At 37.3% G+C, this 18,286-nt stretch overlaps 1 long non-coding RNA gene and 2 pseudogenes across 1 annotated transcript; 1 reads left to right on the top strand and 2 right to left on the bottom strand.

Annotated features, from left to right (window-relative positions):
• Positions 1 to 6,752: 6,752 nt before the first annotated feature.
• On the bottom strand, positions 6,753 to 6,871 carry LOC114773817 (uncharacterized; annotated as a pseudogene).
• A 1,626-nt stretch (positions 6,872 to 8,497) lies between these two features.
• LOC114773816 (uncharacterized) lies at positions 8,498 to 8,616 on the bottom strand (annotated as a pseudogene).
• Positions 8,617 to 16,173: 7,557 nt separating this feature from the next.
• On the top strand, positions 16,174 to 17,811 carry LOC114773811 (uncharacterized). Its single transcript, XR_003744477.1, has 3 exons — positions 16,174 to 16,210; positions 16,439 to 16,510; positions 17,760 to 17,811. It is a non-coding gene; the product is annotated as an uncharacterized LOC114773811 (long non-coding RNA).
• Positions 17,812 to 18,286: the final 475 nt, after the last annotated feature.

Genomic DNA, 18,286 nt, shown 5'->3' with positions numbered 1-18,286 from the left:
TGAGAAGAATTGACTTACAGGTTTCCTGAAATAAAAGGTGCATTGTTTGTGTCATGGTGTTAATTTCTCAGCCATTGACAAGATATTTGAATACTAAATTTGAGAGTGCATGTGGGTGGAGCTGTGAATTCTCCCATTATGCTCTTATCACCCAGCACGCTTTAAAGCAGAGTCCATACTTATCGTTCTTTAGTTGACAGAGAACATGGGAACAGACGTGTTGTCCAAGAGATTTCTGGCTGTTGTGGTGATTCATCTGGAGGATGCCTAGGCTGGATGGTCCCTAGACTGGCAGAAAAAAGGGGTTGAATTCATTAACTTACATCTGACTCAGAGGCTTCCCAAATAATGACACTGACTTGCTTTCAGTTATTGGTAAGTGCTATTTGTTGGAGTAGTTTATTGTGACTCTAACAATGTCACGTTTTCCTTATGTTGTGTCATGCTTGGCTAACTGTAACTGACTCCAGGCAAACAAAGCATGATGACTTTGGAGGACAAATTTAAAACAGCATTTTACCTAGTACTTTTGTTTGATGAAGTCTTTTTTTCTGCTGTGTAATACAATTGTCTGAATGTACCCCTGACTTTAGCATACTTACTTTGTCTTAAATGTAAGTGCTACCAAGTTGGGGCAGCATTTGGTTCAAATGACTCAAAGATTGAAAAAAGCCATCCATATTCTTACTTTGTGATATAAAGAGTCATTTAGAATATCTTTCCAGCATCGATCAAGATCCAGCTTCAGAATGGACTTCATTAACAAAATGTTGTTTATGTAGCTTTATTCCTATAGAGCTGCACCACAGTGACCAATCTGCAACATTCCTCTGTCATGTATCCTTAAACAGAAGCATTCATTCATATTATAGAAAATAAGTGCTTCTCTTTGGGGTAGCTAAACAGATGACAGTCATCTGCATGTAATTTGACCTGTTGTCAAAATGTGCAACTTACAAAGTAAAAATCCAAAAGCAGACAACTCCCTTAACTTTAGCAACTCTCTTGTCAAACCTAAAGCAGAAAGTGCTATTAAGTTGGGGTATTTGGCTTCAACATGTCATCTACTTCGGGTCATGGAAGAACTTTCTTCAATGTGTGCAAAAACTACCACAATCATTACAGTTTTCCAAAAGTCTGTATTTGGTCATTAGGTCTCCTCAATCAGAAGCATTCATTTTACATCAAGACAGTAAGTGCTTCTCTTTGGGGTAGCTTCACTGAGCCAAGAGCTTCAGATTAGTTTGATTTTTTTTCCATTCCAGTTAATAGTGTACATTGGAATGTAAGGTTTAAGGAATAAAAAGAGACAACTCCCTCAACTTTAGCATCTTTCTTGTCAAATCTTCAACAGAAAGTGCTATCTAGTTGGGGTATTTGGCTTCAAAATAATCATCTGTAAAAAAGACAATAACTTGGCCCTGGTCCTGGATGAAACCGGGTCTTTATAAAAAAGGACTTCATGGTGGACTGCAATGTCATTTTGAGTTGAAACGAAAGCAGGAAAAAAATTTAAAACAAAAGACTATATTTAATCAATCCATTTGCACAGTGGTCTGTAATTGCTCAGTTTTGAGAAGAATTGACTTACAGGTTTCCTGAAATAAAAGGTGCATTGTTTGTGTCATGGTGTTAATTTCTCAGCCATTGACAAGATATTTGAATACTAAATTTGAGAGTGCATGTGGGTGGAGCTGTGAATTCTCCCATTATGCTCTTATCACCCAGCACGCTTTAAAGCAGAGTCCATACTTATCGTTCTTTAGTTGACAGAGAACATGGGAACAGACGTGTTGTCCAAGAGATTTCTGGCTGTTGTGGTGATTCATCTGGAGGATGCCTAGGCTGGATGGTCCCTAGACTGGCAGAAAAAAGGGGTTGAATTCATTAACTTACATCTGACTCAGAGGCTTCCCAAATAATGACACTGACTTGCTTTCAGTTATTGGTAAGTGCTATTTGTTGGAGTAGTTTATTGTGACTCTAACAATGTCACGTTTTCCTTATGTTGTGCCATGCTTGGCTAACTGTAACTGACTCCAGGCAAACAAAGCATGATGACTTTGGAGGACAAATTTAAAACAGCATTTTACCTAGTACTTTTGTTTGATGAAGTCTTTTTTTCTGCTGTGTAATACAATTGTCTGAATGTACCCCTGACTTTAGCATACTTACTTTGTCTTAAATGTAAGTGCTACCAAGTTGGGGCAGCATTTGGTTCAAATGACTCAAAGATTGAAAAAAGCCATCCATATTCTTACTTTGTGATATAAAGAGTCATTTAGAATATCTTTCCAGCATCGATCAAGATCCAGCTTCAGAATGGACTTCATTAACAAAATGTTGTTTATGTAGCTTTATTCCTATAGAGCTGCACCACAGTGACCAATCTGCAACATTCCTCTGTCATGTATCCTTAAACAGAAGCATTCATTCATTTTATAGAAAATAAGTGCTTCTCTTTGGGGTAGCTAAACAGATGACAGTCAACTGCATGTAATTTGACCTGTTGTCAAAATGTGCAACTTACAAAGTAAAAATCCAAAAGCAGACAACTCCCTTAACTTTAGCAACTCTCTTGTCAAACCTAAAGCAGAAAGTGCTATTAAGTTGGGGTATTTGGCTTCAACATGTCATCTACTTCGGGTCATGGAAGAACTTTCTTCAATGTGTGCAAAAACTACCACAATCATTACAGTTTTCCAAAAGTCTGTATTTGGTCATTAGGTCTCCTCAATCAGAAGCATTCATTTTACATCAAGACAGTAAGTGCTTCTCTTTGGGGTAGCTTCACTGAGCCAAGAGCTTCAGATTAGTTTGATTTTTTTTCCATTCCAGTTAATAGTGTACATTGGAATGTAAGGTTTAAGGAATAAAAAGAGACAACTCCCTCAACTTTAGCATCTTTCTTGTCAAATCTTCAACAGAAAGTGCTATCTAGTTGGGGTATTTGGCTTCAAAATAATCATCTGTAAAAAAGACAATAACTTGGCCCTGGTCCTGGATGAAACCGGGTCTTTATAAAAAAGGACTTCATGGTGGACTGCAATGTCATTTTGAGTTGAAACGAAAGCAGGAAAAAAAACTAAAACAAAATACTATATTTAATCAATCCATTTGCACAGTGGTCTGTAATTGCTCAGTTTTGAGAAGAATTGACTTACAGGTTTCCTGAAATAAAAGGTGCATTGTTTGTGTCATGGTGTTAATTTCTCAGCCATTGACAAGATATTTGAATACTAAATTTGAGAGTGCATGTGGGTGGAGCTGTGAATTCTCCCATTATGCTCTTATCACCCAGCACGCTTTAAAGCAGAGTCCATACTTATCGTTCTTTAGTTGACAGAGAACATGGGAACAGACGTGTTGTCCAAGAGATTTCTGGCTGTTGTGGTGATTCATCTGGAGGATGCCTAGGCTGGATGGTCCCTAGACTGGCAGAAAAAAAGGGGTTGAATTCATTAACTTACATCTGACTCAGAGGCTTCCCAAATAATGACACTGACTTGCTTTCAGTTATTGGTAAGTGCTATTTGTTGGAGTAGTTTATTGTGACTCTAACAATGTCACGTTTTCCTTATGTTGTGCCATGCTTGGCTAACTGTAACTGACTCCAGGCAAACAAAGCATGATGACTTTGGAGGACAAATTTAAAACAGCATTTTACCTAGTACTTTTGTTTGATGAAGTCTTTTTTTCTGCTGTGTAATACAATTGTCTGAATGTACCCCTGACTTTAGCATACTTACTTTGTCTTAAATGTAAGTGCTACCAAGTTGGGGCAGCATTTGGTTCAAATGACTCAAAGATTGAAAAAAGCCATCCATATTCTTACTTTGTGATATAAAGAGTCATTTAGAATATCTTTCCAGCATCGATCAAGATCCAGCTTCAGAATGGACTTCATTAACAAAATGTTGTTTATGTAGCTTTATTCCTATAGAGCTGCACCACAGTGACCAATCTGCAACATTCCTCTGTCATGTATCCTTAAACAGAAGCATTCATTCATATTATAGAAAATAAGTGCTTCTCTTTGGGGTAGCTAAACAGATGACAGTCATCTGCATGTAATTTGACCTGTTGTCAAAATGTGCAACTTACAAAGTAAAAATCCAAAAGCAGACAACTCCCTTAACTTTAGCAACTCTCTTGTCAAACCTAAAGCAGAAAGTGCTATTAAGTTGGGGTATTTGGCTTCAACATGTCATCTACTTCGGGTCATGGAAGAACTTTCTTCAATGTGTGCAAAAACTACCACAATCATTACAGTTTTCCAAAAGTCTGTATTTGGTCATTAGGTCTCCTCAATCAGAAGCATTCATTTTACATCAAGACAGTAAGTGCTTCTCTTTGGGGTAGCTTCACTGAGCCAAGAGCTTCAGATTAGTTTGATTTTTTTTCCATTCCAGTTATAAGTGTACATTGGAATGTAAGGTTTAAGGAATAAAAAGAGACAACTCCCTCAACTTTAGCATCTTTCTTGTCAAATCTTCAACAGAAAGTGCTATCTAGTTGGGGTATTTGGCTTCAAAATAATCATCTGTAAAAAAGACAATAACTTGGCCCTGGTCCTGGATGAAACCGGGTCTTTATAAAAAAGGACTTCATGGTGGACTGCAATGTCATTTTGAGTTGAAACGAAAGCAGGAAAAAAAACGAAAAAAAAATACTATATTTAATCAATCCATTTGCACAGTGGTCTGTAATTGCTCAGTTTTGAGAAGAATTGACTTACAGGTTTCCTGAAATAAAAGGTGCATTGTTTGTGTCATGGTGTTAATTTCTCAGCCATTGACAAGATATTTGAATACTAAATTTGAGAGTGCATGTGGGTGGAGCTGTGAATTCTCCCATTATGCTCTTATCACCCAGCACGCTTTAAAGCAGAGTCCATACTTATCGTTCTTTAGTTGACAGAGAACATGGGAACAGACGTGTTGTCCAAGAGATTTCTGGCTGTTGTGGTGATTCATCTGGAGGATGCCTAGGCTGGATGGTCCCTAGACTGGCAGAAAAAAGGGGTTGAATTCATTAACTTACATCTGACTCAGAGGCTTCCCAAATAATGACACTGACTTGCTTTCAGTTATTGGTAAGTGCTATTTGTTGGAGTAGTTTATTGTGACTCTAACAATGTCACGTTTTCCTTATGTTGTGCCATGCTTGGCTAACTGTAACTGACTCCAGGCAAACAAAGCATGATGACTTTGGAGGACAAATTTAAAACAGCATTTTACCTAGTACTTTTGTTTGATGAAGTCTTTTTTTCTGCTGTGTAATACAATTGTCTGAATGTACCCCTGACTTTAGCATACTTACTTTGTCTTAAATGTAAGTGCTACCAAGTTGGGGCAGCATTTGGTTCAAATGACTCAAAGATTGAAAAAAGCCATCCATATTCTTACTTTGTGATATAAAGAGTCATTTAGAATATCTTTCCAGCATCGATCAAGATCCAGCTTCAGAATGGACTTCATTAACAAAATGTTGTTTATGTAGCTTTATTCCTATAGAGCTTCACCACAGTGACCAATCTGCAACATTCCTCTGTCATGTATCCTTAAACAGAAGCATTCATTCATATTATAGAAAATAAGTGCTTCTCTTTGGGGTAGCTAAACAGATGACAGTCATCTGCATGTAATTTGACCTGTTGTCAAAATGTGCAACTTACAAAGTAAAAATCCAAAAGCAGACAACTCCCTTAACTTTAGCAACTCTCTTGTCAAACCTAAAGCAGAAAGTGCTATTAAGTTGGGGTATTTGGCTTCAACATGTCATCTACTTCGGGTCATGGAAGAACTTTCTTCAATGTGTGCAAAAACTACCACAATCATTACAGTTTTCCAAAAGTCTGTATTTGGTCATTAGGTCTCCTCAATCAGAAGCATTCATTTTACATCAAGACAGTAAGTGCTTCTCTTTGGGGTAGCTTCACTGAGCCAAGAGCTTCAGATTAGTTTGATTTTTTTTCCATTCCAGTTAATAGTGTACATTGGAATGTAAGGTTTAAGGAATAACAAGAGACAACTCCCTCAACTTTAGCATCTTTCTTGTCAAATCTTCAACAGAAAGTGCTATCTAGTTGGGGTATTTGGCTTCAAAATAATCATCTGTAAAAAAGACAATAACTTGGCCCTGGTCCTGGATGAAACCGGCTCTTTATAAAAAAGGACTTCATGGTGGACTGCAATGTCATTTTGAGTTGAAACGAAAGCAGGAAAAAAATTTAAAACAAAAGACTACATTTAATCAATCCATTTGCACAGTGGTCTGTAATTGCTCAGTTTTGAGAAGAATTGACTTACAGGTTTCCTGAAATAAAAGGTGCATTGTTTGTGTCATGGTGTTAATTTCTCAGCCATTGACAAGATATTTGAATACTAAATTTGAGAGTGCATGTGGGTGGAGCTGTGAATTCTCCCATTATGCTCTTATCACCCAGCACGCTTTAAAGCAGAGTCCATACTTATCGTTCTTTAGTTGACAGAGAACATGGGAACAGACCTGTTGTCCAAGAGATTTCTGGCTGTTGTGGTGATTCATCTGGAGGATGCCTAGGCTGGATGGTCCCTAGACTGGCAGAAAAAATGGGGTTGAATTCATTAACTTACATCTGACTCAGAGGCTTCCCAAATAATGACACTGACTTGCTTTCAGTTATTGGTAAGTGCTATTTGTTGGAGTAGTTTATTGTGACTCTAACAATGTCACGTTTTCCTTATGTTGTGCCATGCTTGGCTAACTGTAACTTACAGCACCTGGTATTCCCAGGTAGTCTCCCATCCAAGTACTAACCAGGCCCAAGCCTTCTTAGCTTCTGAGATCAGACAAGATTGGGCATTCTTCAGCTGGTTTGTCCGTACACAAACTCTGCTTGAAAATCTTGAACTTTAAACCAAACGAGCTTGAACACATATCAAAGAGTGTAAACTCCGCTTTACTGTCAAATTATGATGGAGAAAAGGCAAAAAGTTGGAGTGGTAAGCTTTTATTTGCAATACAACAAATAAAGTGCACACCTTCTAGAGACAATGCAATACTGGGTCGATGAATGGAGCGGATGGAGCAGGCCCTATTGCCGACTCCCTGTTCTAAAAATCCGCTTAATATGACGTATCAGATATTAAACTGACATCAGGGTGCGTAGCACCTTAAGGCCGAGGACTGGAAAACCCCACCTAATCGATTCAGCTCCACCCCACTCCATAGCCAAGCCTGTGAATGATCGTTGTAGAGCACACACAGACAAAGAAACCTGAAGGGAGGTTAAAAAAAAAAAAAAAAAGAAAAAAGGCGGGAAAACATATCAAAGAAAGAAAAGACCCCTTAACTTACTTTAAAAAAAAGTTAACAAAGTAATATAAATACTTTCATTTTAAAAGTTTTACAATAGTTAAAGCGTACAGCACATGGCATTCCCACATAGTCTCCCATCCAAGTACTAACCAGGCCCAAGCCTTCTTAGCTTCTGAGATCAGACAAGATTGGGCATTCTTCAGCTGGTTTGTCCGTACACAAACTCTGCTTGAAAATCTTGAACTTTAAACCAAACGAGCTTGAACACATATCAAAGAGTGTAAACTCCGCTTTACTGTCAAATTATGATGGAGAAAAGGCAAAAAGTTGGAGTGGTAAGCTTTTATTTGCAATACAACAAATAAAGTGCACACCTTCTAGAGACAATGCAATACTGGGTCGATGAATGGAGAGGATGGAGCAGGCCCTATTGCCGACTCCCTGTTCTAAAAATCCGCTTAATATGACGCATCAGATATTAAACTGACTTCAGGGTGCGTAGCACCTTAAGGCCGAGGGCTGGAAAACCCCACCTAATCGATTCAGCTCCACCCCACTCCATAGCCAAGCCTGTGAATGATCGTTGTAGAGCACACACAGACAAAGAAACCTGAAGAGAAGTTTAAAAAAAAAAAAAAAAAAAAGAAAAAAGGTGGGAAAACGTAGTCTCCCATCCAAGTACTAACCAGGCCAAAGCCTTCTTAGCTTCTGAGATCAGAGAAGATTGGGCAATCTTCAGCTGGTTTGTCCATACACAAACTCTACTTGAAAATCTTGAACTTTAAGCCAAAGGGGCTTGAACACATATCAAAGAGTGAAAACTCCGCTTTACTGTCAAATTATGATGGAGAAAAGGCAAAAAAAGCTAACAAAGCCATGTAAATACTTTCATTTTAAAAGTTTTTCAATAGTTATAGCTTACAGCACATGGCATTCCCACGTAGTCTCCCATCCAAGTACTAACCAGGCCCAAGCCTTCTTAGCTTCTGAGATCAGACAAGATTGGGCAATCTTCAGATGGCATGTCTGTAAGGAAAACTCTGCTTGAAAATCTTAAACTTTAAAGCAAAGGGTCTTGAACACATATCAAAGAGTGAAAATTCCCGCTTTACTGTCAAATTATGATGGAGAAAAGGCAAAAAAAGCTAACAAAGCCATGTAAATACTTTCATTTTAAAAGTTTTTCAATAGTTAAAGCTTACAGCACCTGGTATTCCCAGGTAGTCTCCCATCCAAGTACTAACCAGGCCCAAGCCTTCTTAGCTTCTGAGATCAGACAAGATTGGGAATTCTTCAGCTGGTTTGTCCGTACACAAACTCTGCTTGAAAATCTTGAACTTTAAACCAAAGGGGCTTGAACACATATCAAAGAGTGTAAACTCCCGCTTTACTGTCAAATTATGATGGAGAAAAGGCAAAAAGTTGGAGTGGTAAGCTTTTATTTGCAATACAACAAATAAAGTGCACACCTTCTAGAAGCAATGCAATACTGGGTCGATGACAAAGAAACCTGAAGAGAAGTTTATAAGTTTATAAAAAAAAGAAAAAAGGTGGGAAAACGTATGAAAGAGAGCAAATACCCCTTAACTTACTTTAAAAAAGCTAACAAACTGATGTAAATACTTTCATTTTAAAAAGTTTTTCAATAGTTAAAGCTTACAGCACCTGGTAAGTAGTAATTAAAATATACTTTATGTCAAAAATGATTGATGACTTATCAGCAGAAGGAAAAAGCGCGTGATTTATCACCTCCTTCCCCTTCTACCTTCTCCACTTCTCCACCTGGACACCCAGCGCGTAATTTATGACCCTCTTCCCTCCCTCTCCCCTCTCTCACCCCTGGACACCCAGCGCATCCTCTCACATTCTTAGCTGTCATATAAACACTTAGACAAGCTTTTAAAAAATCAGATGTCTTATCACTTGTTTACAAACTATGGCTGTTGTGGGAGAGGTCATAAACCGGTATACCTCTACTTTTAAAACAGAAACCTTATTTTTAAGTGTATGGTTTTACTCAACCTACTGCTTCAGTGTTTAACACGTTTAAACACAATACTTACACAAACTTATTTTAAAAATACAAACGCATACGCTATTCATATACTGACTGAATATGGTAGAATCCCATTTTGTATGTAGGAAGCATCACAGCACCTTCTGGCCCCTCTCTATCGCTCTCTCCCTTGTGTCGCATTACAGATGTCATATACACTTAGACTAACTTTTAAAACAGATGTCTTATCACTTGTTTACAACTATGGCCATTGCTGATGGCTTATGACCCCATCTCTCCCAACGCCATCCCTTTCCCCACCGCACTTCCCTTCCCTGTTTCATCTCACATATTGACACACACACACACACACACACACACACACTTAGACTATTTTTAAAACCATATTTTAATGATATATGGTTTAAAAGGATTTCTAGTTAAATAAAAACACGTTTAAACACAATAATTATTTTAAATATACAACACATTCAGTCGTTTTTCCAAAAGATACATCACACAATGGTATGTAGGAGGCATCACATCACTGGCACGCACACACACACACACAGACTTTTTCTTTTTCTTGCTAAAATAAAACTAATCATAACACTGTTTTATGAACAAACCTTTCTCACAGAAGTGTTAACAAACTATAATTTCTATTTAATTGAACCACACACAGACTTCTGTTTATCAAACTGATATATTTCTGAACATGAAAAAACTTCTCAAATCCTACTTTAAAACGTTGAAAACCACTATTCTTTTTAATCATGTTTTTTTTTTTTTTCCACTATGGATTATGTAATGATAATATTGAAAAATATACCTACACACTCTAACCACTTTTTGTAGTTGTTGTAGTTCACATCAGACATATATATATATATTAGACATGATTTTTAATATTATTACCAAGTAACTTCAAATAAATTTCTCATGTGTGTGTGTGTGTGTGTGAACAGGTTATGTCCTGTGTCAATGGTGTGATGCTTCCTACATACCATTATGTGATGTATCTTTTTGAAATGACTGATGGGATACCATATTCAGTAAGTATATGAATAGTGTTTGCATTGTATTAAAATTAGTATTGTGTTTAGTATGTGTTTAACACTGAAACAATAGGTTGAGTAAATCCTTGAGTGAAAAACAAGGTTTCTGTTTTAAAAGATAGTCTAAGGGTGTGTGAACTGTGGGTCTGTGTCATTGATATGAGGGGTCGTAAACCATCAACAATTGTCATTCTTGCAAACATCAGTTTCAAGCGAGCACTAAATAGTAGTTGGTTATCTGCTGGGTGGTGAAGACCTTGTTACTGCCAATGAGGAGCGGTCACAAGCTGGGATAGTTTCAGAGGAAATTAACATTGTTAATAAATGTACACTATAAAGAACGTACTGTAGAATTTACAATAATTTATTGGCAAAAAAGTTGCCAATAAAATCCTGTAAAATAGTCGCTAATTGCTGTAAAATGGATCACAGTATAATACTGCTTAGCAATTTACAATAAATTGATGTTTGCAGAATACAGTATTTTTTTTTTTGTTTTTTTACAGGATTATAAAATTAAACTTGTAAAAAGGCATTACAGGTTTTTTTTGTAATTATGCTAAATTACAGTACTTACCTGGCAACAAAAGTTGCCAATAAAATCCTGTGAATTCAACAAAAGGCAAGATGTAGCTGTAACATTTTTACTATGAAATTCCTGTAAATAACAATTTTAACTGTGAACTGTACTGTGCTCTTTACCATTATACTGATGTGAATGCATTAAAACAAAGATTTAAAAAAATAATTACTCATTCAAAGCTGTTGTAAGAAAGCTGTTGTAATTAAAGCTGACAACACTTCAGCACTGTCACTGGTAACATAACTTTACTTTTTCAACTACAGAAAAAAATCAGCTGTTGCAAAACAACTACAAACAACTCAAGATTAAAGCATAAAGCAATATGAAAGAAAAATAAAAATGGTCATTATTTACTCTCCCTTAAGTTGTTTCTTTCTTGTGTTGAATACAAAAGATTATATAGTTTATATAGTAAAAGTTTATAACCAGACAAGTAATGTAGCCATTGACTTCTATAATAGGGCAAAAATATGGAAGTCAATGGCTACTGTCAACTGTCTGGTTACCAACATTTTAAAATATCTTAAAACAAGAAAGAAACTCAGAATTTTGGAACAACTGAAGGTGAGTAAATTATGGTAATCCCTTTAAGATCAAACAACAAAATGGCATTTTGGTACCAAAACTAATCTGATTTAAGCAATGAATCCGTCGAAATGACAAGCAAAAAAAGTTCTCATATAACCTACTTATTGATGTCTATGGAAGGGGAAAATCATCTTGGACTTCTTTAGAAAATATTTATTTGTGTTCCAAAGATGAACAAAGGTCTTATGGCTTTTGAATGACATGAGGGAGAGCGATTAATGACTGAAATTTCATTTTGGGTGAATGAAACCTCTAACTTTTATATTTAAGTAATACAAATACGCACATGCATAGTAAAGTATTTTTTTTACCTCTGGCTAAACTCAAGTGTGCAGGATGCCTCATGCTGGTACACCAGATTGAAGATGTAGTATGATGCAAACAAAGCAGCAAATCCTGCCACAAAGTTGGGGTGTGGATTCACGACCACTTGGCCCTCAATACTCAGCATCCACTGAGTTGCAGTGAGAATTTCACCTAAATGAATAAATACAGGCAACATGTTATAGAAAATACAAACTGAAAATACAACAGACCAAGTTTATTAAATCATTTACAGATTTTGGTACATTACCTAAGACAATCAGTCTCGGAGAGTCTGGAAGTGTAAAACTCTTTTCCACGTCGGCAACTGTTGCTGACACCTAAGAAACAAAACCAAACAAAAAAATTACATACAAACTATAACCCCATAACAAAATTTTATAATAAAAGAAGCACAGAGCATGACTTACATCTGTCTGAAGAATGAGTGCTTCAGGTTATTCCTTGAAGTGCTTATGTTTGAAGAAAAATTGTTTACATTACGTTGGGTTTTGACTCTGTGATGTTTCGGCTTGCCTGACAAAAAAATTAATAAAAAAAAGTTAACGATACATTCCTTTACAAAATGTACTTAGGGTTTCAGAGAAACTCATCCAACGATGTTAATATTTACGTTTTTCAACAGCAAAGACAACTGAGCACTTCATGTAACTGTCATGATCCGGACCGGCAGGGGTGACTCCGGATCCGGAGTCCGGACCGGAGTTTCATGTTCATCCTGTGTAATGTTCCCTGATCGTGTTCACCTGGTGTATATTTATATAATTGTATAAAGCTATCCTGTTCGAGTCTGTTCGCAGTCGGGTCATTGTGCGTGTTAATGTTCCCTGGTGTAGTGTTCACCTGGTGTATATTTATATAATTGTATAAAGCTATCCTGTTCGAGTCTGTTCGCAGTCGGGTCATTGTGCGTGTTAATGTTCCCTGGTGTAGTGTTCACCTGGTGTATATTTATATAATTGTATAAAGCTATCCTGTTCGAGTCTGTTCGCAGTCGGGTCATTGTGCGTGTTAATGTTCCCTTGTCCTGTGTAGTTTGTATTAAACTCCTGTCGTGTGAAATCGTGCGAATGCGTCCTCCTTCACCGCCATGTCCAGCCCACCCGTGACAGTAACGTTAGTTTTGTCTCACACGCACTTCGATAGCAATGCTGTGCCTGCCAAAGTACACATACTCTAGAAAGCAAAGGCAAATAAAGCTAACAAACTGCAGCATATATCAACATTAACATGACGATAACGATTTACCTTTTACTTTAGGCTGCTTTCTGAAATGGCGCGCACCGCATTTCTCCTCCTTGCTGAAGCAACAGATAAATCAAGTTAATACACATCCCTTTACAAAATGGCTAAACATAACGTTTAGAGGGCATATCCTGCTAAAACTTATATAATGATATATATGAATTACTTAACATTAAAATAATTAATACTTATGGAAGTAAATTTAATTGAACTTACCAAAAAATCGATTGCTGTTTATCTTCACTGTGCTTCAGTCCACCAGATTTCAAACCATATCAGCCCGCGCAATCCCATAATGCAACAGAACAGTAAATTCTTGTAAAAATATTTAAAATGCAGTGAAAGCACCTCCTACCTGTAAATTAATTACAGCTAACAGTGAAATATACAGTTAACACTTGTAAAACCCCGTATAACCCATAATGCATTGCAAATTACAGCAATATATTGTAAAATGGCAAAACAGTAAGTTTCTGTACAATTTTGCTGTAAAAAATACAGCAATTTGTTACAGTGTAGGATTTTATTTTCTGAAAAGAATCTTGAAAAAAAATACAAAATGTTCATGTTCATAAATATATCAGTTTGATAAACAAAAGCCTGTGTATGGTTCAACTAAATAAATATTATAGTTTATTAACGTTTTGTGTGTCATATCATCTGAAAACCATAAATGAAATACCTCTGGCTTGTTCATAAAAAAGCGTGACGATTCGTTTTATTTTAGCAAGGAAAAGAAAAAGTCTGTTGTGTGTGTGTGTGTGTGTGTGTGTGTGTGTTGGTTTTTGTGGTTTACAAGGACTTTTGACCTGAATACGTACCGACATTACAGGGACACTTGGGATTATGGGGACAGGGCCAGTGTCCCCGTAATTCAACTGCCACAGATAGGTTTCTAAGGGTCTAAAGGACCAGAATCCAAAGTTTCCGCTCATGTCCCGATATACCATGAAAACAAGACTTTTTGTGTATTTTGTGTATTTTTGGAATGTGGAAGTGCACACCCAGTGGTGGAATTGGGTACTGGACCCACCAAACACAAATTAGCATCTCATTTAGACCTTTAAATGTTTCGATGGTTCTGATTGGCTGGAACACACAACCGGGGTGTGGTATTGGCTGTGTAGATGGTCTGTGACTGCGGATTGGCTGAGCTCTTGGTTGTAGGTGGGTCTTACCATATATGGTTACGTTGCGTCATGACGTCATCAAGCAGCCATATTGCAGCAGCATGGAAATTAACTCAGGTAAGCAATATTTTGTTTGTTTATTTCTTTTTGTAATATCAAGAAAGACCATCATGTCAGATAGCTTTAAAGTTTCACTTATATTAAGTGGCTAATCGCTAATCACTGATGTTAACTGCTAATTAGCACTGACTAGGTACCTGGACAGCCACGCGATTTCGTGTATTGCAAAGATGCTATTTTTTATATGCCAATTTTGACTATTTGTGTAAGGTGTATGGTTTATTTACACAGCGGTAAAGTAACCGAATGCTCGAAACTTAGTTTTGTAAAGGAGTACGCGGGTGTTTAGCGACGTTCTAAGTAGCCTGTGAACAGCGGCTGTAGAATCGCTCGGCCGCGGTGATTAAGCACTTCGGAAGCAGTCAGGCGAGCGACATGTCGGGGATAAACAAGGACGCGGGTCCCCGAGTCGCGCCGGGAAATTGCGTGTCCCCCGCGCGGCGGTGGGGACAGTACAGGCGAGCGACATGTCGGGGATAAACAAGGACGCGGGTCCCCGAGTCGCGCGCGGCGGTGGGGACAGTACAGGCGAGCGACATGTCCCGCTGGCCAGCACCACCCTGCTTCGTGTCGCGCTGGGATGTCGCCCCTGTCGCCCGCGGCAGTGACAGTGCAGGTGGGCAGGTGGTTTATATGTAAAACGATTTTCCATGTGAAATTCCAGCATACAGTCCATTAGGTTCGTTTAATGAATGTATAGTATTCTTTCTATCGCATGATTGTGTCGTGATTTGAAAATACATTTAGAATTCAAGTATCTACTACCATGTGAAAGATAAGCTTGCTTATCGATGCATTACTTTGTTTTATATTGTGGTGGTTAATCAGTAAAAAGGCAATGTAATAAGAAATATTTCATTTATACACTATCATGGTTTCTTCTTAGGCACAATGAAACCTAGAAGGAAAAAACTAAAACCGAAGGAGGAGGCAGCATATTTCACATCTATGTGCAAGGACAAGAATGGATTTGAGATTAAATATATAAACGCTGATAAAGGTGAGTCAGGAATTTTGTATTGACTGGGATTACAGAATCGCCTTGGATCTTCTGTTATATTACTCTTGGTTTACTTCTTGTAGGTAGAGGAGTGTTTAGTACCTGGGGAATTCCTCTTGGAATACAGAGGTGACCTCATAACTCTGGATGAATGTGAAAGAAGACTGAACGTCTACCACAGTGCCCTTAAAGTGTTTCTATTTGAATTTCGTTTCAATGGAAAGCATCTATGGTATGTGTGTTATGTTGCTCTTCATTTATATGATTTTCTGTTTCATATCATGACATCTTCATCTTGCATCCCTCGGCTCAGTAGACCTGCCTTTATGTATGTTTCAGTGTTGATGCTGCTCTGGATGATGGCTCTTATGGTCGACTCGTAAATGATGACCATGTGGGTCCAAATTCCAAAATGAAGACTATAACTGTGGATGGAAAACCTCACCTGTGTTTGTTCGCTACCAGAAATATTAGCCCTGGAGAGGAGATTATGTACAACTATGGTGATTCTGATGGTCATGGAGATGCAAGGTATTTCAAAAGTTACTTTTTGTGCTTTTCTATTATCTTTTTCCTTAAAGGAATGTTTTTTAAATGTCTTTTTTTTTTTAAATGTCTTAGAAGGTTGGTGAGCTGCACCAGGTACATGCTAAAGACCAGGACTTTGGTGTATTGGAGGAACAAGTGTCAAGGGTATGTCTTGGTTTGTGATACATATAGTTTGTATAAAATATATTTTATGAATGTTGAATTGTATGGATTATGTACGTATTTAGATACTGAATTCCTGTCACTTTTTCCTCCCTCTGTTTCTAGTCTTCTGTGCATGGAGATGCCGCTTTACTGCCCAAGTACACAGAACAGGTTTTTAAAGCTTTGTCCCAATAAAATTTCATAAGGGAAAAGAACTCTACATTATTATACTTGTTTACTGTGGTAATCTTTACAATATTATTTTTCCCCATGTTATATATTTACACATTTTTAATGCCTTTGATTATAATCAAACTATTACATTTCAATATAATCCTTCGTTCAAGCAAATAACAAATTGTTATTTGAACAACATTTTTAAAGCTTTTATTATTGCAGTCTGTTTCTCTCCATCTTACTGATGGAGATCAAGGACATGGAAATCTTTCATCAGCCAATGACCCCAAACAGGTAAGTTTGATCAACAGCTTAATTATTTAATTTCTTCATAAAGAACAACTCAGTGTTCACTGTCACTGCCAAGGGTGGCAATAATTTGGCACATTTTGATGAAAATAATGATTAATTGTGATTAATTAATTGTCAATTGTGATTTTAAGACAGACACATAACCGAAAATTGATTTTTATTTTGTCTCTGTAGTGACCTGATATAGGGCTGTGTTTGTAAAATTGTGTAAAATTCAGTCCTGGTTTAGAAGGACCCTGGGTTAAAGAGGACCTCACCAGTGATTTAGGCTTCTGGCTCTATGTTTATGAGCGTAATGTGTGTCTGTGTATGTTGTGATGGAAACCTTACTTACAAGGACAGGAGCATTTACTGGGTCTGTAGTGACCTGATATAGGGCTGTGTTTGTAAAATTATGTAAAATTCAGTCCTGGTTTAGAAGGACCCTGGGTTAAAGAGGACCTCACCAGTGATTAGGCTTCTGGATCTCTTTGTTTATGAGCGTAATGTGTGTCTGTGTATGTTGTGATGGAAACCTTACTTACAAGGACAGGAGCATTTACTGGGTCTGTAGTGACCTGATATAGGGCTGTGTTTGTACAATTGTGTAAAATTCAGTCCTGGTTTAGAAGGACCCTGGGTTAAAGAGGACTTCACCAGTGATTTAGGCTTCTGGCTCTATGTTTATGAGCGTAATGTGTGTCTGTGTATGTTGTGATGGAAACCTTACTTACAAGGACAGGAGCATTTACTGGGTCTGTAGTGACCTGATATAGGGCTGTGTTTGTAAAATTATGTAAAATTCAGTCCTGGTTTAGAAGGACCCTGGGTTAAAGAGGACCTCACCAGTGATTAGGCTTCTGGATCTCTTTGTTTATGAGCGTAATGTGTGTCTGTGTATGTTGTGATGGAAACCTTACTTACAAGGACAGGAGCATTTACTGGGTCTGTAGTGACCTGATATAGGGCTGTGTTTGTACAATTGTGTAAAATTCAGTCCTGGTTTAGAAGGACATTGGGTTAAAGACGACCTCACTAGTGATTAGGCTTCTTGCTCTCTTTATGTTTATGAGGACAGGAGTATTGACTGGGTCTGTCAAGATTTCACTAGATTAATACACCAAATCATTTTAGGTAATCCAAGATTATCAACAGTCTGATAAGATTGAGGTAATTGAGGTTTAATTGCTATTAAGAGTCTAGCTATAACAATAAATATTTACTTTATTTCTTGTGGTTTCTTAAAAAATAGACTGCCACTGAACAAGACCTACTGGAACAGGAAGAAGGAACATTAACGAAGGAAACAGAGAAGGTCAGTATTTTTTCTTCCTTCATTGCATCATACTCTTTAAAGTATAATTATTGGCTTTATTTGTTATCTTATTTCCTGCTTTTCTACAGAGATGTGATCATGACTTGACCTGTACTACTGTGTCAAGCTTGAATAAATGTGTTGCCTGTACTGGACCCTTTGCCCCAATAAAGTGGATTGCCCTGAAATGTAAAGGTTAGTACCAATAATTACTAATTAATACCCTTGTAGTGCTACTGAAGAGTAGATTGTGATAAGATGATTACTTATCATAAAGTTGAAAATGAATTTATAAGAAATCTGCAGTTTCTTCTAAAATTATCTAAACCATGTAGTCAAATCATAAACAGTGTACAGATGTCGAAAATTGTCATGTCGAAAAATATTCAAAGGGGCTGAATAATTTTGCAAGCCACTGTATATATTAATACCCAAGCTAATATTCGGATGAATGACCTGAGCAA

Source organism: Denticeps clupeoides, unplaced genomic scaffold (genome assembly GCF_900700375.1).
Source record: "Denticeps clupeoides unplaced genomic scaffold, fDenClu1.1, whole genome shotgun sequence".
NCBI lineage: Eukaryota > Metazoa > Chordata > Actinopteri > Clupeiformes > Denticipitidae > Denticeps > Denticeps clupeoides.
This window is presented reverse-complemented; position numbering and strand designations above follow the sequence as displayed.